At 41.8% G+C, this 26,260-nt stretch overlaps 1 protein-coding gene and 1 pseudogene across 7 annotated transcripts in view; one reads left to right on the top strand and one right to left on the bottom strand.

Annotated features, from left to right (window-relative positions):
* Plch1 (phospholipase C eta 1) overlaps positions 1 to 26,260 on the top strand; it is a 182,826-nt gene that overhangs the window by 65,076 nt on the left and 91,490 nt on the right. The gene's annotated exons all lie outside the window — the stretch shown is intronic.
* Positions 4,269 to 4,783, bottom strand: LOC142836621 (nucleophosmin pseudogene; annotated as a pseudogene).

The following is a 26,260-nucleotide window of genomic DNA, read 5'->3' as shown; positions in this document are numbered from 1 at the left end:
CTAACCTTACCTGACGGGAGGCTGGAGAGGCTGAAGTTATTACATACGAAGCGGTAATGGAATGGCCAGAGCGCGGAGCACCGCCTCATTCTGAATCCATGTCACTAGGGAATACTGGTTAGTGGAGAGGGGGAGCTTGGTTATAAAATCAATGAATGAGGGGGGTTCCGGCGGTGTTGTCTGTAACAGCAGTGAGGTAGGCTGTAGGGGACGCGAGAGTGAATCTGTCCGCACCTGTGCTTTCAGGGGTAAGGAGAAGAGGGGTCTCAAAGCAGCAGCAGGGGAGCCAATGAAGTCAGTTAAGATGCCTGGTACTTTCCTTGCATGGACTAACATTCAACAAATGATACATGGTGCCCAGTGCTATGGTTTAGCAAATTAATAACCTTGAAATTGTAAGACTATGTTCAAAGTAGGCTTAAAAAATATTAGTGTGTCCAATGGGGTCTCTACAATCAAAATGGATTCTTTTCTTTTTTCTTTCTTGCTTTTTTTCTTTTTCTTTTTGTTTTTTGCTGATCTAAGGGGAGTTTCAACCTGCTTTAACAGTGGGTGCGTTTGCTGGATCTGACTGTGTTTGATGCTGCCGTCTTCATGTGCACGAGACAAATTGTCATGGCTCAGATGTATACATCAATGGCAAGTTCTCCAATGATGTGATCCAGGAAGTAATGCACTGCTTTGTGGTCTAAATATTATAGCTGCGCCTTGAAGGATGCAATTGCTTGAATGATTGAAGTTAACTAGCTTCCTGCTGCCCCAAGTCTCCTGGAGAAAAATGAGAGAAGAGGTAGGGTTAGGTCAAAAGCCAAATAAATGTTAACATCTGACTAGGACCTCACTTTGTCCTCCTGTGCACACGATCTAATTGATCTTTGTGCTCACCCAGAAAATCAAACTAATAAGCTTGTTCTGCTTGCTTAACCACATGGGTCCAAAGCCACTGAGGTCCAGCTTACATAATTTTAGAGATTCCTGGAGGGAGAGAGCCTAGAAGTTGGAATTTGAAAAACGAAAACCAGTAGGTAATTCAGGGTTTCTTTTAGTTTATGCTGGGTTAGAATTTCATCTCTGAGAACAACTTCGGAGAAAATAATTGGAATATCTGATCTGCCTGTAAATAAAACTGAAAGAAGGAAGTAGGGGCTCCTTATGTTAATGTCCATATAAGGCAGGTGATGGTAATTTCCTACTGAAACACTAAAGCAACAGGAATAGAAATGGAGGACGTTTATCTCCCAGTATCCTTGATTAGTAATACTAAGCTCCAGATATTTTTTCATGGTAAGACACTTTTACTGGTCTAAAGATTATAGCGTTAGTGTGTGCTTATTAGAAGATTTGATAGGCAGAAGCCTGTGAAATAAAATTTAAAAGTCCTCTTAAGTCGTAGCCCCTGCCTGTATCCCATGCTTTATAGATGTCAACGGTTGACATTTGGTTTGTATCCTCCTTACTTTATGCACAGGCAATTATACTGTACCTTAAAAATGAAAACCTATGTTGTTATATACTATGTCTGACTAATTGGTTTTGTTTACTATGCACATTTATGTACACATTAAGTTTATTATACAGAATATTTTCAACATGAAGATGCCCACAACCCCTCCCATGTTCCCCCAGCCCCGGCTCCGCCTGAAATTTATAGCCTTTTAAGAAAGATGTTTTTGTTACACAGCCTGCATTCTTTAGGTGCCTGTAGTTCTTTCTCTAGGGGTGGGGCCCCTAGAATTCCCTGTTCCACATTAGCATGCCTGTTGCTACTGTCCTTACTTAGGTCCTGCTCAGACAGCCATATTGCTGAGGTATCATGGGTGAAGATTCCTTGGCATTTGTAGGAAACAAAATCAAAACAGAAGGTTTTTTGGTTCTTTGTCTCTTAGCAATCTTTCCATCCCCTCTTATCTAATGTTCCTTGAACCTTATGTGTGTAGGAATTGTCCATTGGGAATCACTTGTTCTCTGCATTTTGATCAGGTGTGGTATTCTGTAATGGTCACCAGCTGTTGCAAAGGAAAGCTTCTTTAACGAGGGGTGAGAGCAGCATTTATCGGTGGGCATCAGGATAAGTATTTAGAATGCAGTTAAGAATGATGCTCATTTGGTAAACTGACAGCAGTAGATTCTTCTTTAATTTATAGTGAGGCCTATGATCTCGCTAGTCACAGGCTAGTGTCTTAGTTGGGGTTTCTATTGCTGTGATATAACACCATGAGCAAAAGCACGCTGGGGAGGAAAGGGGCTATTTGGTTATACTTCTATGTTGCTGTTCATCATTGAAGAAAGTCAGGACAGGAGTTCAAACATAACCTGGAGGCAGGAGCTGAAGCAGAGACCATGGAGGGGAGCTGCTTGCTGGCTTGCTCATCATGGCTTGCTCAGCCTGCTTTCTTATAGTACCCAAGACCACCAGCACAGCGATGACACCTTCCACAATGGGCTTGACCCTCTTCCATCAACCACTAATTAAGAAAATGTCCTACAGGCCTGCCTAAAGCCCAATCTTATGGAGACTTTTTTTTTTTAAATTGAGGTTTCTTCCTCTCAGATGATGCAGCCTGTGTCAAGTTGACATAAAACTATCTAGTACAACTAGTTTTCTAGTAACATGAATGATTTGCCTGCTATTGACCAGACCTTAAGTCTAGTTAGGCTGTTGTTGGTTACAACCAATGGATGCCACTACTATTACATCTTTTGGGCTATCTTGCCATGCTGGGCATTACTGTCGTTCACAGGAGTCACAACTGGGCAGGAATGCTGGTCGCTTCTCTCCCTTGGAAGCTTGAGCAGTAGCTTCTGGTACTGTGAAAGTTAGTCCTCAGGGGGGAGGCTTTAGGTCAGACACAGCTTCAAGGGGTCTTCCTAGTGCCGCTTCTGAAGTGCATGGAGCCATCATCAGTTGAGACTTAACCTCCAGCCTCTATGAGGCAACCACCCAAAGACAATAGCAATGGCCTACATTGACTTGGGAATTTCTTGGATTTCCCTGACCACTTGAAAAGGGCTTTCTCATGTCTGGTTCTGGGGTTTTTATAGTGCTTGGATAGACCATTGTCAGCCCAGGTGACATAGCTTCATTTAAGCTACATATGTGTACTCATATACCTATATGTATTAGATGTAATTTTAGTTAAATATATATGATTTTCTATTTTAAAAAATCTTTAGTTGTTTTTCATGTTTTCCTCTCTCTCATTCTGAACCCCCACACCCTATTAGTCCCCACCTCATATGCTCCATGCATCAAAGCCACAGACTTGTCAAATTCTAGTGTTTAAATTTTTAGTAGCTGTTGCTCACATGCTCCCCGTGTGCACGAGAATGCTGTTTGTTTGCATTCCGGCCAACAGCAGACTGTGTCAATCTTTTAAATCTAGTTAGCAATAGACTATCATTGTTTAATTGCCTCAGCTTTGAGTAATAACACCCCCGGGCATATTTTCATGCTTAGTGGCGATTTCTTCATCTCTGCGTTGTCTCTATGCTGTAACCATTTATATATAATAGTTATTAGCATTAATATTACTGAAGGTTCTTGAGACAGGTTCCAGCTGCGTAGCCCAGGCTGACTGGGGTGATCCTCAGGTCCCTCCCCGCAATACTCTGGTTACAGGTACACCCGGCAGGCTCCAAGGGTTTGTCTTTTTCCTGTTGTCTTGTCAGAGCTCACTGCATGTGAGCTAAAGGCATCATCAGCCCCGTATGTTGAAAATTATTCATCCACTTCTTCAAAACTTACAACTCCATTGACAGTCACACACATGGCAGTGGCCAACAGGAATCTGTGTGAGATGCCCGTGGCAGGACGGAGCCCAGTGGCTCTCGGGTTGGAGCCGTGGTCAGGAGAACTCTTGTATTCTGCGGCAGAATCACTGGCCACCAGCAGTGAGGTCTGGCCCCTGTCTATACCATTTGAAGGAAGCTGCCCTGGTCTAAACATCCTGTCTCCCCATCCCTGTGTCGACTCCACCTCTCCTAGGTAGGAGCCCAGACACCAGCTTTCCTGAATAGCACCAGAGCCTAAGCCAAAAACCCTAAGCATCTCATCCTGCTATGGGCAGGCATAAACCATCTTCTCAAAGAGACTTCCTCTCCTGGCTGTGGTCTTGCATCTCTTCCTAGTCAGTTATCTGGAAGTAGTTCTTCATATAACTGATGGACTCAGCTTCTATTCTGGGAAGAGAACCCTTTTTCTATACTTGATGCATTTTTGCCTTAATGTCTTCTACAGAATTAGGTACTCTGGGAATTTGAGAGTTTTTTTAATTTTTTTTTTTTATTTTAGAATTCTTGATCTTTTGGTCTTGGCTTGATGGTTTTAAGTCTGTTCCATTCTTGCTTGATTTTTTTGTGTTTTTTTCCCCCACTGGAGTATCTCATAGATTCTTCACTGGAACTTTTTTTTTCCCATCAAAATCATCATCATCTACATAATTTTATTCTTTTATTCCAGGGTTGATTGGTTCTTAGACATGCTGAAGAATTTTTCATTCTCGTCTTCTTCTGACTCTGCATCCTCCTCTCCAACCACTAGGCATTGTCCGCTAATATGCACAGTCCGTGAACCACACTTTAGCCTTAGGACCCCAGGTAGTGTCATTCCAAAGCCAGTAAGGGAAGTTGTGTTGTACAGACATCCTGAGTCTCTAGTATTACTTTCACTGGACTGCCTTCTTAATTCACTGCTTCTGCCTCCACAATGTAACGCATCCTTGACCCCAGCCCATAAACTGAATTTTCTTAGTGGTAATTGGTGCTCAGTTTCATCATTCCCCATCTTAAGGCCTTTAGGTTACAACCAAAAAAATATTCTGAGCCTTTGGAGAGCCCGTGTTCATGTTCGTTGGCTCTTCCACGAGCTGGAGGCACACACTTCCTTATGGGAGCAGCAGGGTGGGGATAATTGTGTACTGCTCCTCAGAGGGGCCTGAACTGATTTTGATCAGGACATTATGCAGTTGTGGAGGGGAATGGAGGGACAGCTGGAGCTGCCTCCTGAAGCCTTCCTGGTCTTACTGCTCTCAGGTAGCTTCAGTCACATCTCTAAGTCAAGGCTAATGTCAGCTGCTTGAGTCGGTATCCAAGCATGAGTTCACTTATATCCCACGTCTGTTCTAGTTGCGTCTGCCCTTGGGTGCTTGGGCCCCAACTGTCCTTTAGCCCAGCTCTTGCCCTCCTAAGCCACAACCAGGAAGATCTTCAGAAAAACACTAGCCTAGGGTTGGTCTTGTTGCTCAGTTGGCAGAGTGCTTTCCCAGCATGCACGAAGCCCTGGCTTCCATCCCCAGCACCTCCTGACCTGGGCTTCTTGTCCCACACCTTGGAAGGTAGAGGCAGGAGGACCAGAAGTTCAGGAGTATTCTTAGCTATCAAAGTGAGTTCAAGGCCAGCCTGGGATATAGACAATCTCATTTCAAAATACGGTCAAACAATCAGCCAATGAATACCAGCAAAATAAAAGCCCAGCTACTTGGGTAGCCTCCCTGATTGAAAGGCTCCAGGGGTCCTACCTTTCCTCCTGCCCAATCACAGCTCCTTCAGCAGTGGTGGTGTCTGGTAAGGAACTGTGGGACCTTGTGTTTACTTGCCTGTCTGCTCTTTGGCCTCATAGCACAGACATCAGAGCACTTCTACAGAGAAGTCTGCGTGAAGTCTGTTATCATTTGCTTTGTCTTTCTGTCCTGCTGGACATTTTGGGGGCACTCTGACAAATGTTATGGCATTTTGTTGCCTAATTTGTTGTTTTAGGTCATTCATGTCTGCCTAATGGAGACAGACATTCATTCTGTCTCGCTCACTCACTGTGCTGTCTTAGCCCCCAGGAATAACTCATACATACACTAAACACTCACTATTTTTCATTGAAGCAGAGAGACTGGCTGTGCCTATGAATAATTGACACTTTAGGAAATTGAGGTGTGAGCCGAGCAGGCCTTCCTACCAGCTGGAAGCTTGGCATTCACCGGAGTGGGCAGAAGCCTGCTGGGAAGAACCCCAAAGCCAGAAGCTAACAGGCAGGCAGGCAGAGGCCACAAGGGTCCTGCTCAGGTAGGGTTGTGTTCCTGAGAGTTCTGTACAGGGCTGTCAGCATCATTTGGTGATGGCTCTCCTGCCCATTTCTTTTCCTTGAGCCTGACTTGGTGGCTTTGACGAAGCTGTAGCTGATCATTGAAATATCTTCTACACCACTCCATCGTTCCTTCCTGGAGCTGGCGATACTAAAATTTATAAGCCGTGACCCTCTTGGCTGCACCACGGGCTGGAGATTTGAACATAACAGCATCACTATTCTAGATTATGCTCTCCTCCCTGTGGCTCCATCAAGAGCAACATTTTCATACCTTCCAGGTTCTCAAGGGAAGCATGGAAGAATCCCTTTTCTAATAACTTGGGGTAAATATGGCAGGTAAAACCCCACAGACTTCCTCCCTCTGAGAGCGGTATCCATTCTGTTATGCCTTGTGGCAGAACTACTGGGGGAATGGAAGCACACAGGAGAGGCATTAGTCTGACCATGGATATTAATGCTTGCATGTCCTTGCTGTGTGCCTCCCATGCCTGAAGACATCTTCCACCTCAGATTTTAAAGAAATTTTAATTTTTGTTTGAAAGATTATTGCAAAAAAATTAGTTTCCGAGTGAGGGTGTGGTATAGATTTAAGTATTTGCTGGCTTTAGCTTCAACCTTTCCACAACCAACTCTGTCTGGGCGTGTTTCCTCGGAGAAGCCTCTGAATACGGGCTTTGCCTAAGCTCTGTGTATGCCTTTTGTTCTCTCTGGTCTCCTAAATTGACGGCTTTGTTGACGTGCAAAGAAAATGTAATTTCCTGCTACTTGTGTCTTTTGATCTCGCTAAAAGATTCCTTGTTTGGAAGAACCAGCTTCAGGAAATGTGTGTTGGCGTGATAGAACTGTCCGCAGGAATATTTTTATTAGGCACTGTTGAGTGAGGCAGTCACAAGGTCTTTCATCCTGACACTGTTAAAGCATATGTAGGGAGTCCTTTAAATTGAGTACAAGTGCTTGTTTTTTTTATGGCAGGGCAGTGCATTCATTTTGTGTTTTGACTCTTAGGTTAAGATTTCATGCATTTTTTATTAGCTATGCTTTCACATCCCCAGCCTACTGAATAGGAAAAGCAAATGTGTTTGGCCCTGGGTGATACAGCATTAATACAGAATCTTTTGATTCTGTGGCAAAGAGGTAGAAATCAAGAGTGAAGGTGATAGCTCACTCTATACAGCCACAAACCCTGTCTCTGTATCTGCATCTGTTCTGTGGACACATTCTACATGTGAGGGTCGAGTCACCAAGGCTAGCCCATATCGAAGTGGCCGAGAAACAGATTTTCCTCAGGGAAGGGTGTCAGAGAATTTGTAGATATGTTTTAAAGCCACTGTAGATATGGCTTGCAACATTCCTTGTGATTCATTGCTTCATTGAGATATTTTATCATAAACCAACCCAGTGAATTAATTAATTAATTCCAAAAATTTATTTATATATAGATGAGTGCTCTGCATATAGTCATTAATTTATTCCTTTATATTGAGCCTTATATTTTTCTCTGCTCCCCTTCCTTTCTCTCTCTTCCTCTTCTACTTTCTTCCACGATCCCCACACTCCCAATTTACTCAGGAGAGCTTGTCTTTTTCTACTTCTCATGTAGATTAGATCCATGTATGTCTTTCAAAAGGTCCTCTTTGCTGTCTAGGTTTTCTGGGGTTGTAAACTGTAGGCTTGTTTTCTTTGCTTTATGTCTATAAACCTGTTATGAGTGAGTGCATATTATATTTTTCTTTCTGGTTCTGGGTTATCTCACTCAATATGATGTTTTTCTAGATCCATCCATTTGCCTGCAAATTTCAAGGCATTATTATTTTTTTGCTCTGCGTAGTACTCCATTGTGTAAAAGTACCACATTTTCCTTATCCATTCTTCGGTCAAGGGGCATTTAGGTTATTTCCGGGTTTTTGCTATGGCACACAATGCTGCTATGAACATAGTTGAGCACATGTCCTTGTGGTATGATTGAGTATCCTTTGGGTATACACCCCAAAGTGGTTTTGCTAGTTCTTGAGGTAGGCTGTTTCCTAATTTTCTGAGAAATCGCTGTTCTGATATCCAAAGGCGCTGTACCAGTTTGCACTCCTACCAGCAATGGAGGAGTGTCCCCTTTACCTCACATCCTCTCTAGCATAAGATGTCATCAGTGTTTTTGATCTTGGCCATTCTTACTGTTGTAAGATGGAATCTCAGAGTTGTTTTGATTTGCATTTCTCTGATGACTCAAAATGTTGAACATTTCCTTAAGTGTCTTTCAGCCATTTTAGATTCCTCTGTTGAGAGTTCTCTGTTTAGGTCTGTACTCCATTTTTTTAAATTGGATTATGTGTTCTTTTGGTATCTAATTCTTGAGTTCTTTGTATATTTTGGAGATAAGTCCTCTGTCTGATGTGTGGTTGGTGAAGCTCTTTTCCCATTTTGTCAGCTGTTTGTCTTCTTGACTATGTCCTTTGCTTTATAGAAACTTCTTAGTTTCAGGAGGTCTCATTTATTAATTCTCTCAGTGTCTGTGCTACTGGGGTTATATTTAGGAAGTAATTTCCTGTGCCAATGTGTTCAAGTGTACTTCCCACTTTCTATTCTATGAGGTTCAGTGAGATTGGTTTTATGTTGCCGTCTTTGATCCATTTGGACTTGAGGTTTGTGCATGGTGATAGATATGGATCTATTTTCTTTCTTCTACACGTTGATAGCCAGTTATGCCAGCACCATTTGTTGAATATGCTTTCTTTTTTCCATTTTATTTTTTATTTATTTTTTGCTTCTTTGTCAAAACTCAGGTGTTCATAGGTGTGTGGATTGATATCCAGGTCTTCGATTCAGTTCCATTGCTTCCCCTCTCTGTTTTTATGCCAATACTAGGCTGTTTTCAGTACTGTAGCTCTGTAGTAGAGTTTGAAGTCAGGGATTGTGATGCCTCTAGAAGTGCCTTTATTGTACAAGCTTGTTTTGCCTATCCTGGGTTTCTTGCTTTTTCATATGAAGTTGAGTATTGTTCTTTCAAGGTCTGTGAAGAACTTTGCTGGGATTTTGATGGGTATTGCATTGAATCTGTAGATTTCTTTTGGTAAGATTGCCATTTTTACTATGTTAATTCTACCTACTCAAGAGCATGGGAGATCTTTCCATTTTTTGGTGTCTTCTTCAATTACTTCTTCAAAGATTTAAAGTTCTTGTCATACAAGTTTCTTTCTCAGCCTATTTATCATCTGTTTAAAGGAGGGTTACTGAATTTTTTGAGTTACTCTTGTATCCTGCTACATTACTGAAAGTGTTTATGAGTTGTAGAAGTTCCTTGGTAGAATTTTTGGGGTCGCTTATGTAAACTACCATATCATCAACAAATAGTGAAAGTTTAACTTCTTCTTTTCTGATTTGTATCCCCTTGATCTCATTTTGTTGTCTTATTGCTCTAGCTAGAACCTCAAGTACTATATTGAATAGCTATGGAGAGAGTGGACAATCTTGTCTTGTTCCTAATTTCAGTGGGATTGCTGTGAGTTTTTCTCCATTTAGTTTGATGTTGGCTGTTGGCTTGCTGTATATTGCCTTTATTATGTTTAGGTATGTTCCTTGTATCCCTGCTGTCTCCAAGACCTCTATCGTGAAGAAATGTATTTTGTCGAAGGCTTTTTCAGCATCTAATCAGATGATCATGTTTCTTTTTTCAGTTTATTTATATGGTGCATTACATTGACAGATTTTTGTATGTTGAAGCATTCCTGCATCTCTGGGATAAAGCTTATTGGTCATGGTGGATGATTTTTTTCTGATGTGTTCATGGATTTGATTGGCCCCATTTTATTGAGCATTTTTACATTAATGTTCATGAGTGAGATTGATCTGTAATTTTCTTTCTTCATGATGTCTTTGTATGGTTTGGATATTAGGGTAATTCTAGCCTTGTAATAAGAGTTTGGCAATGTTCCTTCTGTTTCTATTGTGTGGAAGATTTGAGGAATATTGGTATTAGTTTTTCTTTGAAAATCTTGTAGAATTCTGCGCTGAAACCATATGGTCCTAGGCTCTTTTTGGTTGGGAGACTTATGTTAACTCTTTCTACTTCTTTAGCAGTAGTAGTCTGTTTAATTTGCTTATCTGGTCTTGAATTTAATTTTGGTAAGTGATATTTATCCAGAAAATTGTCCATTTCCTTTAAGTTTTCAAATTTTGTGGAGCACAGGTTTTTGAAGTATGACATGATAGTTCTCTGGATTTCTTCCATTTCTGTTGTAATGTTCCCCTTTTCATTTCTGGTTTTGTGAATTTTGATATTCTCTCTGTGCCTTTTGGTTAGTTTGGATAGAGGTTTGTCTATTTTGGTGATTTCTTTTTTGAAGAACCAACTCTTTGTCTCATTGATTCTTTGTATTTTTTTTTTTGTTTCTATTTATTGATTTCAGCTCTCAATTTGATTATTTCCTGCCTTCTAGTCCTCCTGGTTGAGTTTGCTTGTTTTTGTTGTAGAGTTTTCAGGTGTTCTGTTAACTCACTAGTATAGGATTTTTCAGTTTATTTTTGAAATGTAGGCATTTATTGTTATGGTCTTTCCTCTTAATATTGCTTTCATTTTGTCCCATAAATTTGGGCATGCTGTGTAGTCATTTTCATTGAATTTTAGGAAGTCTTTAATTTCTTCCTTGACTTATTGGTGATTCAGGTGAGCAAATTTATTTCCATGTGTTTGTGGGCTTTCTGGAATTAGTGTTGCTGTTGAATTCTAGTTTTAAGCCACAGGTGACCCAATAGAACACATGGGGTTGTTCCAATTTTTCTGTATCTGTGGAGGTTTGGTTTGTTACCTAGTCTGTGGTCAGTTTTTGAGAAGGTTCCATGAGGTGCTGAGAAGCAGGTATATTCTTTTATGTTTGGATGAAATATTCTATAGAGGTCTGTTAAGTCCATTTGAATCATAAAATCTACTAGTTCCCTTATTTCTCTGTTCATTTTCTGTCTGACTGACCTGTCCTGTGGTGAAAGTGGGGTGTTGAAGTCTCCCACTATTAGTGTGTGGGGTTTAATATGTGATTTAAGCTTCAGTGGTGTTTCTCTTACATATGAGGGTGCCCTTGTATTTGGGGCATAGACATTCAGTATTGAGATTTCCTCTTGATGGATTTTTCCTGTGACTAATATGAAATGTCCTTCTTTGTCTCTTTTGATTGATTTTGGTTTGAGGTCTATTTTGTTAGATACTAGGATAGCTACACAAGCTTGTTTTTTAGGCCCATTTGATTAAAAAATATTTTCCCAATCCTCTACTGAGAGGTGATGACTGTCTTTGAGGTTGAGGTGTCTTTCTTGTATGCTGCAGAAGGATGGATTCTGTTTTGGTATCCAAACTGTTAGCCTGGGTCTTTTTTTATAGGTGAGTTGAGCCCATTTATATCAAGGGATATTAATGATCAGTGATTGCTGTCTCCTGATAATTTAGTTTTTGTTGTTGGTGATGTTATTTTCTGTGTTTCTCCCTTTGGGATTTGCTGTTGTGATATCGTCTATTGTCTGGTTTTGTGAATGCAGCCAACTTCCTTGGGTTGGAGCTTTCCTTTTAGTACTTTGTATAGGGCTGGGTTTGTGGCTAGGTATTGGTTAAATCTTGTTCTGTTATGAAATATCTTGTTTCGTCCATCTATGGTGATTGAAAGTTTTGCTGGTTGTAGTAGTTTGGGCTGGTATCTGTGGTCTCATAATGTCTGCACGGCGCTTGAGCAGGACCTTCTGGCTTTCATTGTTTCTATTGAGAAGTCAGGTGTAATTCTGATAGGAATCAGAACACTGTCGAGGACGTTCTTGTTTAGGACAGCATCTCTCCATGGAGTGCCCCACCCTGCCCGAAAGTCTGGATAGAGGATATATGTGCATTCTGCTTGGTGTTTGAAGCCTGGGACACCTTAGCGAAGCAGTTTGTGCCTTGTCACCTGAGGTGTCATTTCCTTGATGCAGAAAATAAGGGTCTTTGACCTGCTTTCTACATCCAGTTTAAATCGCCTACTTGGTGAAAAGCTTGAATGCGAGGTAGAAGAGAGATGAAAGAAAGGGCATTGCTCTTCAAAGTCAGTTTATTTAGAGAAACTTTTTGGATGTAATCGAAGGGCTGTACATCAATCAGTCTTGGGCTGTATTTTCAGAAAATAAAATGGAGTGGGCCAAAATAAGGTTAGGTAGTTAAAAATTGGTTGAGTTGCCCCAAATACCCACCATCCAAAGGATAGAAAATTGATGTTTCTGGGTGGAGAGTCTGATGCTCTTTTCTTAAATTTCTGGTAATTGTTTTCACTTGGATATAGTTTACAAAGGAAACGAATATAAACAGCTGACTTTCCTGGTTGGTTGCTGTGTTAGTATCTTGACTGGTTGTTGCTCCGTAATTCTGTGGTAGTCTTAAATATATGAGTATTCCTGTTAGAGCCAAAGTTACGGAACAGAAAGGATGCTGTGGCCTATTGCTATTCTAGAGCCAAAGTTACAGAACAGAAAGGATGCTGTGGCCTATTGCTATTCTTTCCGTACTTGCACTTTTAATTTTTCTTGGCTTGGGTGTGGTCCTTGGGACAGAGCAACTCCAGATACTGCAGTATTGGTGTGTTGACTATCACTTGATATAGGAAGTCTTAAGGGTACACTTGCTTGTATGTTTGCGTTTTTAAAAATTTGCTGCCTATGGAATTCAGAAACCAATAGAAATATTGTATATTGGTCTAGAGCAGTGATTCTCAACCTCTGGCTTGTGACCCTTTTGGGTTACATATCAGATATTTACATTCCAATTCATAACAGTAGCAAAATTACAGTTATGAAGTAGCAATGGAATAATTATTTCCATATACGTGTATCATTGTTTCCCCCTCTCCCTCCTCCAAAGAACTGGCTCTATTTCTTTATGATAAAAGTCACTATAAAGTGAGATTTTTAATGTGTATACAAGTTGAGATTTATTATAAAGAATAGATTCACATGATAACAGAGGTGGAGAAGTCCTATGATCTAGGCAGGCTGGAGACTTAGGAAAGCTAGTAACTTCTAGTCCAGAGAAGAGCTGAGTAATACTCCATTGTGTAAATGTGCCACATTTTCTTTATCCATTCCTTCATAGAGGGACATCAAGGCTATTTCCAGGTTCTGGCTTTTATAAATAAAATTGCTATCAATATAGTTGAGCAAGTGTCCTTGACATATGCTTGAACATCCTTTGGGTAGATGCCCAAGAGTGGTATAGCTAGCTCTTGTGGTAGGTTGGTTTCCAGTTTTCTGAGGAACTGCCATGCTGACTTCCAAAGTAGCTGTACAAGTTTGTGTTCCCACCAGCAATGGAGGAGTGTTCCCCATGCTCCACATCCCCTCAGCATGAGTTGTCCCTTGTGTTTTTCATCTTAGCCATTCTGACAGGTGGAAGATGGAATCTCAGAGTCATTTTGATTTACATTTCCCTTATGGCTAGCAATGTTGAACAATTCCTTAAGTGTTTCTTGATTATTTGAGATTATTTTGTTGAGAATTCTTTGTTTAGATCTGCACCCCATTTTTTTTAATTAGACTATTTGGTTTGTTGATATCTAGTTCCTTGGGTTCTTTATGTATTTTGGAAATTGGCCCTCTGTTAGATGTGGGGTTGGTGAAGATCTTTTCCTATTCTGTAGGCTGCCATTTTGTCCTATTGATGGTATCCTTTGCCTTACAGAAACTTTTCAATTTCATGAGGTCCCATTTATTAATCGTCAATCTTAGTGCCTGTGTTGTCTTCTGTGCCAATGTGTTTGAGATTATGTCTCGCTTTCTATGAGGTTCAGTGTAATCTGGATTTATGTTGAGGTCTTTGATCCACTTGAACTTGAGTTTTGTGCAGAGTGATAAATATGGATTGATTTGCAGTCTTCTACATACCAATATTCAGTTAGATCAGCAACATTTGTTGAAGATGCTTTCTATTTTTTATTGTATAATTTGAGCTTCTTTGTAGAAAATCAGGTATCTATATGGGTTTACATCTGGGTCTTTGATTTGATTCCATTGATCCACATGTCAGTTTTTATGCCAATACAATGCAGCTTTTATTACTATAGCTCCGCAGTAAGGCTTAAAATCAGGGATGGTGATACCTCTGGAAGTTCTTTTATTGTACGAGACTATTTTAGCTATTCTGGGTTTTTTTGTTTTTCTATGTGAAGTTGAGTACTATTCTTTCAAGGTCCATAAAGAATTGTGCTGGGATTTTACTGGGGATTAGATTGAGGAGAGGGTTCTCCTCTCATCGGATACTCCAGGAAAGTAACTTTAGAGGAATTTGTTTTGCAGTCCCTGTTTTTGCTTAAAAATAAAAAAAAAAATCAGTTTTGAAAAAAAATCACATTAATTTAGTTTGTGTTTATGTCCTAGGAATCAAATGAAAATTCCACAGGGAGCCTTCTGGCCAGGCTGGAAGTCAGCTTTAAGCATGGTTTCCAGGGGCTGGAGAGATGGCTCAGAGGTTAAGAGCACTGGCTGCTCTTCCAGAGGTCATGAGTTCAATTCCCAGCAACCACATGGTGGCTCACAACCATCTGTACTGAGATCTGGCGCCCTGCTCTGGCGTGCGGGCATACATCAAGGCAGAATGTTGTATACATAATAAATAAATAAATCTTAAAAAAAAAGCATGGTTTCCAGGGAGCGTGTCAGATGTGTGCTTGAGGAGTTATCATAAAGGATGCCTTATCGTAGAGCCTTGATGGTCTCTTTAAACACCCAACTGGCATTTCTCTTGCTGGCTTCCTATTCAGTCCTACTTGCAAGTGTAGAAAGCTCCAAATCGTAAAGGATTTCAATAGATTTTATGACCTTATTTCTTGAACTTTTGGAAAAGATCAAGTGTAGAACGCTTTTATGGAATTTGCCAAGTGTTGATACCTTGTGGAGTCACATGTTGGAATTCACTGAGATGGTCATGAAAGGCCCAGCCAGATCCAAGAAGTGACACAGCAGCAGCAGAGAGTCACTGTCCATTTTCCAGGACAGGGGGCTGGAGAGATGGCTCAGTGGTTAAGAGCATTGCCTGCTCTTCCATTTTCCAGGACAGGTCTCAGCCACGCCTCTGCTAACATCTGGGAACCTGGTGGTGCCTTGATTGCATAATCATGGCGTGTTTTGGTCTAGGGAGCTGATATCTCATTGATGCTGGAGTTACAAAATGAATGTTCATTTAATATTTAGATGTTATATAAAGTAAGCCTTTTGGAAAAGAAACAGCTCGTCTGCTTTAGTCATGCGGGTATCCAGTGTTCTACCTTAACAGTGGCACATCCCAGGACCATGGTGCTGAGTTACCACATCAGCCTCCCGACTGCAGCCTTGCTCTGCTCCATCCCTCTCTCCACTCTGTCCGGGTCCTCTTTGTGACCATCACCTCATCGCGGGTCACTCATCTCAGCTCCTCTGTGGCACGCAGAGTCCTTGAAAGAGGTCCAGGCATCACACTTCTTCCTCTGCCATTTCGAGCTCTGTTCTACGCTACCAGCTTATTACTCTGGCAGCCACACGGCCAGTTTATTACTCGGGCAGCCTCAATAGTGAGTCATCTGCAGGATCCAGGGGTGACCAGGCTTCAAAGGGGCTGAAGAGCAGAGCCAGCCCTCGTTGCCCAGCTCTCATCTCTGTGCTTCCACACAGCTGTCTTGTTACTCTTTTCTTTTTTTTTTATATTTATTTATTATGGATACAATATTCTGTCTGCGTATATGCCTGAAGGCCAGAAGAGGGCATCAGACCTCATTACAGATGGTTGTGAGCCACCATGTGGTTGCTGGGAATAAAACTCAGGACCTTTGGAAGAGCAGGCAATGTTCTTAACCACTGAGCCATCTCTCCAGCCCCCCTTGTTCCTCTTTTCAATAGGCTGCTCTGGCTTTGGCTGCCTTGGGAATGGCAACCCACAGTTCCCGGTTCCCACGCCATTCTTGTAGTGACTAGTTTGACAGCGTCTACACAAGCTCCTAGGAAAGTTTGTTGTTGGGACCATTTGGAGTCCTGGTCTCCAGCCACTCTTCCCTGCTGGGGATCTTTACTTTCCTTCCGATTTGAGTTACTAAAGGCTGTGTCAGAGTTGTTTACCAGCTCTGCTTCGTGAGTGCGTGTTGCCTTGGCCTTGAAAATCAGAGGATAAGGTTTTCACCTGTTGGCCCACTTAACTGTTGAGTATATAAGCCTCCGTGGTGCTATTGAATAGAGGGCTTCTTACCAGTGACTAGAGGTCTGTGTCTCTGTCTGTCTGTCTGTCTGCCTTTGTGTGTTTCAACCTCCAGCCCCTTGCCCTAAGCTAATGAACTGTATGGTAGCGCACAGAGTGCAGTCAAGCGTGTGCGCTGTAGTTCATGTGATAGGCAAGAGTACAATTAGTGCAAGCTGCACAGATGCCCCGGGACTGTGGGCACTGGCTGGGAGAGAAGCCTGTTGCTTTGCAAGGTGGGAAGAAAAAAGCAGTATCTCAGTATATTTTCTGTTGCTCTAGCGAAGTACCTGAAGCAAGGTATCAGAGAAAGATATCAAAGCTAGGTACATAGAAAGAATAACTCTTGACTGAGAGCTTCCTGGCAGGTGGCATCACAGAGGAAGAGAGCTCCTGACAAGGAGAGGCAGAGAGAGGGCGGGAGAGACTCGCCTTTCTCTTCTACAAACAACCCACAGTGGCAGGAACAAAGGAGCCATATTCTCACTCCCTGGTGGCGATGCCACCTACCTAGCCACCTCGCAGTGGGCTCTGCGCCTTAGTGGTTCTGTTTGCTTGTTTAATAAATATTTATGGATTACTTAGATTATTTAAGAATATTACAAAATACATGTGATATGCTGTCATATGTAGTTTAAAGTTGAATTTAAGTTTTTAGGAAACATATTAAGTATTTAAGTGTCAGTTACTGGCTTTTCCAGGGTTAAAATCTTTTACTCACTAATATTTTCCCCCAGATTTTGTTTCAATATTATGTCAGGCAGTCATCCACTTTAATCATTTGTCTGTATAGATGCCTGTGATTTATTCATCAGTTTTATTGATTCTAGTTAGAAGCAACTAACTAGGGGTTAGACATGTTGGGAAAATAGAAGTTTTCCAGCAGCAGTGTTGCGTGACATTGTGTTTTTCATTAATTAAATAGCGAGAGATGGGTTTTGTGTAATCTGGGAAGCTGGAGGCCTTATGATTATGAACATGGCAGCCTGCCCAAATAGTCTCTGGTCCTGGAGGGAGCTCAACATTCAGGACTTTGCAAATAAACAGTCACATGCAGAAAGAAGAACTGGAAACATCATCGTACGAATCCAAAATGACATCCCAGCTGGCAGCATCAGGAAAAAAAGATATTAGCCTTGTGAGCCAAGCCAGGCGTCCTGCATGTCAGTAGTGTGTGCTGCATTGTTTAAAAGGTTTTGTCTCGTTTTCTGTCTGCTTAAATTTCATTGCTGTGGGGACTGATGCCATGTGACTGGCTGGTGGTTTCTGTGGTAGAGTTTTAAAGCTGAAGTCACTTATCTTTCCTATGTTTGTTGAAGGTAAAAAGCAGACTCCTTCAGGGAGGCCTGGAGCCGAACATATATGCTAAGCACATGAAGTGTATCTTCTTACAGTGAAGTAGGGCACATGCTTCATGGTGTATTCTTTTTTTTATTTTTTAAATATGTCTAAATTATTTTTATTTACTTACATGCACATGTGTATGTCTGTGTATAAGGAGGTCAGGGATCATCAGATCTGGAGCTGCAGTTACCGGCAGTTGGGAGCTATCTGATGTGGGAATTGAACTCATGTCCTGTGCAAAAACAATGTGTGTTCTTAACCACTAAGCCACCTCCCAGACCCAGTGTATTCCTAAGATGGAATACTTAAAGATCACTCGGAGAGCGGACCCATAATAAGAGTAAAGAGAAGCAGCATAGTCCATCAACAATGTTATCAGTAAAGCTCAGAAGGGCTTTTGCTTCGTGTTGGGGCTTGAACAAGGGACCTCACGCACATTGAGCAAATGTTCTCACATGAAGCCGTGTTCCCTTTGAGTCCCTTGTTCCCCACCTTCTGCTTGGCTAGTACTCTCAGGGAGGTCTTCCTTTCAGAGGAAGAATATATGTTGATAATCCCCTCTAGAACCCCAATTTGGATAAATTTCAAGGTGCGTGTTGTCTCTGAAGCGGGTGGTTTGAAAGGCCACGTAAGTTCACAGAAGCAAATGTGTGGAGAATTTGGCTGACTCGTAACAACTGACAAAGATAATCTGGTCTTCAGATGTGATCTGGCTTTTACTCTGCAGACATGCAGGGGTTAATATGATCTGATAGCTAAAAATCAAAAATAACGAGATGGGAGTTACCAAGCACAGTTTCCATATCCATGAGGTAAAAGCGCTAGTTGTATATAGGTGGTACTTCTCATTTGAAGGATAAACTATAGACCCCGAATCTGCTCCTCAGCAAAGTGACATTTTGGTCACCCTCAGGATCGTGTCGTTTACACCAGGAAAGGACTTAGCCTGTTTTTAATCGGCTTCTGGTAAGTGTTTTGATGCTTTAAATTTCTAGTCCACAACAGACTGGTATTTTTGCATAATAAAATTAAAATTGATTATTAAAGATATGAAATCAAGACATAAAAATGGAAGCTTCATTTTTTTTTCTTGAGACAGGGTCTCACCGTGTAATTCAGGGAGACCTCAGACTCAGCGATCTGACCACTTCTGCCTCCCAAGTGTTGAGAATAAAGGTATATATAACCATATTCCGCCCCCTAGTTTTTATTTAGTCAAGCAAATATAGAATTGTTAGAAAAGAATCTGAGTTGTTCGAAGTTATTTATACCTCTGAATAAATCTACTCTTCTGGCCTTATGTCCATTATGAATAGTTTGCAGACAGGCATAAATCCTGGGATTATCCTTTGAGATATCAAATGCATTTATTTAGCTGGAGTTGAAAAGCCAAACCATTTGAACAACTTCTCAAATTTTATCTGGATTTACATGTTTCGCTGGTGTATTTTCTTAATAACAATGAGGCATTCACTGCATCTCATTTCCTAACAGAGCCCCAACGAACTGGTCCCGTTCCAGGGAAGGGTGGGATAATTGCCCCATCCTTGACATTGTGATCAGTTTGATTATTCTAGCTTCCTGATAATGGTTGGTGTACTGAGGCAATTAGGCAGGAAATGTTGGTGCTTGAGATGTTTTTGTCTTTAATCCCAGCACTTGGGAGGCAGAGGCAGATAGATCTCTGTGAGTTCCAGGCCAGCCTGGTCTACAAAGCAAGAGAAATCCTGTCTCGAAGAAACCAATTCTGAGAGAGAGAAAGAGACAGAGAGACAGAGACAGAGACACAGAGAGAGGTTCTTTCCTCCTACAAACAGTGCAATGAAATAAACTGAAGGTAAGATTCGCAGGTCTGCTTCTGCTTCAGCCTTTCTGGTAATTTGCTGACCATAATAGAAAAATGGAAGAATGGAGTTTTAAAAAACGTTTTATTTACATTTATTTTATGTGTGTGTTGCCCACATGTATGGATATGTGACATGTGTGTGCTGTGCCTGTGCAGGCCAGAGGAAGCAATCAGATTCCCTAAAACTGACTGGAATTGGCGGAGGACATGAATCACCATGTGGGTGCTGGGAACTGAGTCCAGGCCCTCTGCAAGGGCAGTAGGTCCTGTTTACTGCTGAGCCTTCCTCCCTTACAAAAAATGGATTTTAAATGGATTCTTGAAGTGTTAAATAAACTAACATCTGACTGCCTTTCTGATATTCTATTCTGTGGTATAAGAAATTCTTTCTTCTTTTCTTATGTAAGTCATTTGAGCATCTTTTTCTTTGCTGTAGCCTAGAGCACCTCTACAGTAACCTACCAATTAATATGTACAATACTTTAATGAGTTCAGACTTTAAAGAAACTCAATAATTGATCAGATGATTATGAATCGATTTCCCATGTAGCGTTCTATCCCAAGGTGTGGCTTTTCATCATAGGCAGCTACCTTTACATTTATGGGCAGAAAACCTACAAAAGGAATGAACTGGCTGTAGAATCTGTTCTGCTAGCCAGTGTTAAAAAACCAATCTTGCCACAGTCGTAAAAAGGTTTGCGTTGAGATGCTGGGCAATTCTAACTTTTGAGGTGGTGCAGGTCGATTCATGTCTGAGTCTTTCGTTTGAACATGGAAGGGGGGGGGGAGTGCAGGGTATGTAATCCTCCCAGCGAGCTGCAGGATTTGGTCTGTCGATATCTGCTGGAGGCTCCGACTGAGCCAGGGCCTGTGTGTTACATTTCTTCCTGGGCACTGTGTTCTCAGCCTTTAAAGTTCATGGAGACGCTCAGGCTTATGAAGACGCTTAAGAAGCGGCAGGGTTTGAGAAGTACTCTACCTAGAGATGTAAAGACAATGGTTGCTAGACACCTGGGGAGCTGGAGCATATGAAAAGAGACTAGGAAGGGGAAAACAGATATGGACCAAATAACGCCATTTCAGTGTAGTCGGCAAGGTACCTGGAGGGATTTAAGTTTTTTAAAAAAGTTTTATTTTATATTTATCTATCACACGTGTATGTTTATGTGTCGTGCACACACGTACACGAACCCACAGAAGCCAGAAGAGAGCAGTGGGCTCCCTGGAGGTGGAGTCGTAGGCAGTTGTGATTTGCCTGGAATGAGTTTGGGGAAATGAACTCCTCTCCTCGGCAAGGGCTGCGAATGATCTGAACAGCAGAAGCATCTCTCCAGCCTGGGATTTTGTTTTTTTAATTATTAAATTAATAGCATTTTAAGACTCTGTGTCATTATGTCTAGGGTACTGTTCTAAGCATCCTTTCTTCCTTCCATCCCTTCCTGTTACTAATGGATATTTTCTGAGTGGTATGAATATAACAGCTTACCTGTTTTCGTCCCTTTAATTTGTAAGGCACAGTGGTATTACGTGTGTTCACAATGCAGCGTACATCCGTCGCAGAAACATGCTTTCTCAACGTTTTCTTCATCCCCAGCGTTTTTTGTTTGTTTGTTTCCCTGAATGTAGAGGATTCTCATGCCAAGCCCTATTTGTATGTAGGGAAATTCAGCACAACTTCACTTACAAGGCAGGCATGCAGGTTAGTGCAGCACACTGCGTGTTTATTGCTTGGATAAATTGTTACTATTGTGTGTGCTTGTTCATATTGATTGTGAATCTGATTAGAGTGAGAAATGCCCGGGATGCCAGTACAACACATTTCTGGATGTGTCTGTGAGAATGTTCCCAGAAAGAATTCACTGAAGGGATATAGAGACGGACAGTAAAAATGAGTAAGAGGTTGGATGTCTCTCTGTGTGTAATATACATATTTATAAACATAATATTATGTATATTTATATGTATATAAAGAATTTCACATGCATATAAAATATTAGATAACAAGTGTTGAGGAAAAAATGAAACAATGAAGGATATGTAAGGAAATTAACCTATTTCAAGGAACACATAACCAGGGCATAAGGAGATAGATGCACTTAAAAACACAGCAATCCAACGACAACTACAACAGATTATTTATTTATCTTTCTATCTATTTACTTTGGCGATTTTGACTGACTCATTCTATGTAGTTCAGGCTGACCTTCAATCCTGCTTCAGCCTCCCAAGTGCTGAGGATTCCCAGTGTGCACCCCTAAATTTACAGGTCATTTAGAGTACTTGACTTCACAGGGCAGAGCCTGTGATGTGTTTGAGAAAGTGTACCCCGAACATCAAGCAGCAATGTGTGTTGTAACTTCTCAGCCAAGGGGACTTCCTGTGTCCCATGGCAGCTTCTGTCCCCGTTCCTTCCTTTCAGGGACCTCAGCAGAAGTGAAGAATAAGAGTTCTTCTGAAGAGTCCTTCCCATCAAGGGGAAGAAAAGCGTGTTTGAAATAGACCCCCAGCCCGATAGGTGGTGTGAGCGTAGAAGGGAACTGGGGTTTTATTCTCCAGGAAAGAGTTTTGATGTTTCTGTATCTCAGGAGCAATGTTAAATGGAGGACCGTCTCGGGATCTGAGAGGTTGGAGTGGGCTCTTGATTGATATAAAAATTCAAGCGAGGGTTTCTTCTCAACACAATTACTGTGAGCGCTCGGTATCACAGGTCTTGTGCATGCTGTTTCTTTGTTATTCTACAAACCAGAGTGGAATGTTTACAGAGCTTGTTCTGTGAGTGTAGCTCAGTAGTAGAGCACTTGCCTAGCATGTGGTGGGGGGTGGGCTCTGAGTTCAGTTTCTGATAACGCACATGCACACACACACGCACACACACACATCACAAAGAAACAACAGCAAAATAACAAAAGAGAAAATAAGAATAAAGAAGTTAATTTCCCACTAAATATAAACAGCTGAGCTAGCCTTGGTGGCACACCCTCAAATACTGGAGGCAGAAACGGGAATCTCTGAGCTCGAGACCAGCCTGGTTTACATAGTAAGACCCTGTCTCAAACAAAAAGAAAACAGCGAAATGTCAGGAATTATCTTGTATTGGATACTCATTTGTAAGACCTTAAAAGTCCCTGTGGTAGATCGTTTAAAGGCTCCATGTGGACATGGGCTATGGAGAAACCATTAGATTGATTTAAGCCTTGTCATCCTTGCTTACGGAATAGAAAGCAGACAACTATGTTTTAAAAAGTGCATTTTGAGCTGGGAGACAGCTGATCTCCAAAGATAAGCTGCTTTGCAGCTGATTTGCTCATGGATATGACGATGGCTGCAGCGGTAATAGATGCTTGATTCAGCTTCCTGAGTATTTCCCCATTCTGGATAAAAGTGTGGTAATCGATGGGGAGAAGACCCGGCCTTTTGTTGTCAGGCAGGTCCAGGACACAGCTTGGGTCAGAATAGGGACTCTGTGGCTAAAATCGTTTGGTTTTGGAATTCCACATCTATCCCTTGGGTAGCTGGAGAAATCAAGCACCGGAGAATACGTCGGTTCAAACGCAGTAATCATCACTTGTTGGCACAGCTCTGTTGAGCCATGTCTACTTCTGGCAGCTGATGGCCATTGTGACCTTGCTTGCAGCTGCCTTGGATGAGTCACGGTGCCAAGCCTGGCTTGAGCCTGAAGCCCTGGCTCCCCGCTTTGCAAGCACATAGGAAGGCTGCACTTGTCAGGGGTGTGTTCAGTGACACTGACCTTGCTGTTTGGTTTCCATCCTGCCCTGGGTGTTTAGAAACAGAGTCCTTCTGGTCCGCTGTTCACCCAAGGGGTAGACTTGTAAGTGACCAGTGGTGGTGACTGAGTTCTAACGACCACCGATGCCTCTGGGCTGTCACCAGAAATTTCTTCTACTCTCACTGCCTCACAAAGAGCAAACGTTGCCTGAGATTTAAGAAGGATGGGCCTAGCATGACGTTTGGGTGTTTAGATTGTGTTAGACTCTGATGTCTCAATTGCCCTTGCTCCGGCTGGAGGGGATAGAGCTGTGATTATAGCATCTGGCAGTGACTGGAGCAAATGAGGCTGCTGCAGAAATTCAAAATAGCAAGGGACATAATTGTCCTGAGACTAGGCCCTCCGGGAAGCAGCCACAGGGACAACAAACAGTTCTGAATATTGTTCCTTCTTGTCTCGAATGTTCCGTTGGTCGAGGGCAGAGAGAGCTGGAGTCCTGGCGAAGCTTGCCCATCTCCTGGATGTTACACAGCACTTTGTGTCCCTCTGGATGCAGCTTGTTTAACATAGCTCATCTTCAGCATGGTCTTATCAATGGCCTGGGGGCTGCTGTCAAATCACCAGATATTATTTCGCAGCTGATAATTGTTTGCTGAGCGACCGTGTCTTTTTTTTAATTTATCAAAATTACCAGAATTGCTTTCTGTATTATGTAAATATCTGACTCTAAGTTAGGTGAAGGTGACCCAAAGGTGAACCAGTTTGATTTTAATAAAAATTTGGGTCAGAATTTCAGAGTTATATAAATAATTTTCATAAGTAAGACAAAAGATTTCCCTTGTGATGAGAAATTTAAAGTAGTGTTGTTTACAAGTGATAAAATAGTATTTTAAATTCTAAATTTTTCTTAAGCATGTTGAAATATTTTGGTGTTTGTCTATGAAATCAATCTCTCCTCCTACCCGCACCCTACACCTCTTTGGCTTTTGAGGCAAGAGTCTCACGTAGCTGAGGTTGGCCTCGAACTTGCTAGGCAGTTGAGGATGACCTTGAATTCCTGTGTCTCCCTGCCTCTGCTTCTCAAGTGCTAGAAGTATAGGTATTTCCCACCGTGTCGAGATTTCAGTCTCGTTTCTAGTTTTCACTTCATATGGGCAAAGATCATATTAGAAAGTTGATAAAATAAAAATTGCAAGTAAGATGTGACGTGTTTATTCAAGAAAATAACAAAGTAAGAAGCGAATAAAGAATGTGAATCATTTCTGTCACCTCTCTAGCCGGTGCCGTGAACCTGGGAGAGCTGGGCCCAAGAATGAGGTGAACTCATGCAATATCCAACTTTATTCAGAACAGCAGGCAATTTATCCCCCGAGAGTTAAGAAAGGTCACCCGAATTAAGTTCTCATGAGTTCAAGTTGATTATATGAGGTGTATATGTTCCTAGGGCTGAGCATTCTGTAGTCCTCATTCTCTGCACTTTGGCCAGTTATGGATTTCTGTATTAATCTCTGAAAACAGAAGCTTCTCAGATGAAGACTGAGCAATGCATTGATCTGTGGGTATAATGATATGTCATTAGGAGTCCACTTAATGCTGTTTTTATTTAGCAGCATAATAGTATAGATTCTCTCCAAGGTCCCATGTCCTGTCCAGGTATACATTCTTGGTACCAGGTATGGGTTTCATCTTATTGAATTGTATTTAAATCCAATCAGAGAGTGATTAGTTAGTCCCATGATGTTCATGCCACTGTTGCCCCTATGGGCTTGTCTTGTCAGGTCAGCCATTGTTGTAACTCCCAGGTTTCAAGGTTGGGTACGATTGATGATTGGTTTTCTCCTCCATGGCATATATAGCATCTTCCAGCACTCTGAATGTTAGCCAGTAAGGAGGAGGCTTCTTGGTCTGCACCAGATTGATTTCATCATGTTCTGTGACTCAACTCAGTATGTTCTATGTGGTGTCTTCACCAGTAAGGTCTTTCTGTCAAGTTCTGAAGGGCAATCAAGAGCAATGGCGATGGTCTGTAACACGTGTGTGTGTGTGTGGGGGGGGGTCTCTAAGACCCCAGTGGTCAACTGCTACCAAAGAATTTACCCATTCCTGGCACTGGGCTTTTTATTTGTTAACCTCTGGTGTTTAGTGGAGGCATTGCTGCACTATTTCAGGGTACGGCCATTTAAACTCATGCACACATATGAGTGTGTGTGTTTGTATTTTCGCTTTTACAGTACTAGGTTCCTATATGTCTTCTTCTAAAGGTCTTTAGTGTTGCTTATTCCTCCCCATACCCCCTCCTCTACTCTGCCCTCTGCTTCCCTGTCCTACAATATAGAATCTTTTAAGGTTTCTATTCTCAAGAAGTACGTTCCCTTTCCATAAATTCCAACACATTCCCATGCTTACTGTGGGACATAAAAGGTTTCTGTCTTTACTCACTGGTCGCGTCTAAGACCGAGATAGCCATGGGTAAGTGAACAGCCTGTTTAGTGTAAGTCTTATGTGACAAGAACCTTTAGGAACAAAGACACCAAGCACAGGGGAAGCGTTAAAGGGTCTGGTGAAGAGTGAGTGGAGAAGAAGGGCATGCTCTGTCGTGGCTGCAGGAAGGAATTTAGCAAGGCCTGTGGGTCAGATTGTTCTAGATACCCCTGCGTCTTCATGCGGAAGGAGGCTATGTTCCTCTAGGGAAGGCACCTCTGGAATGAATGTCACTTGACCCATTTTGGAGCAAGGACAGGTCATTTATTTATGGCTTTCTATGTGGGGCAAAAGCAGGAGCGGTCAGCCAGCACCTTCTGCTTCTACTGTTGGCTGGATTTCGGGACAGCGTGTCCTGAATTCTGTCAGTAGGCAGCATATGTTAAAACCTGTGGATTAAACAATTCAAACAGAGTCATGCTATAAATGCTTTTTAACTCTGTGTGTGTATGCTTGTGTATGCAGAAATGGGGCTTGAATTCTAGGGCTTGGTGCGTGCGAAACAAGAGTTCTGTCATGGAGCTTTACCTTGGGTATGTTTTCTAACTGTTTTATTCATTTAAAACATCTTTGTTTTCCTTTTTGGGG

This window comes from Microtus pennsylvanicus, chromosome 16 (assembly GCF_037038515.1).
Source record: "Microtus pennsylvanicus isolate mMicPen1 chromosome 16, mMicPen1.hap1, whole genome shotgun sequence".
Classification (NCBI taxonomy): domain Eukaryota; kingdom Metazoa; phylum Chordata; class Mammalia; order Rodentia; family Cricetidae; genus Microtus; species Microtus pennsylvanicus.
The sequence above is the reverse complement of the archived record's forward strand: the minus strand, read 5'-3'. Positions and strand labels throughout refer to the sequence as shown.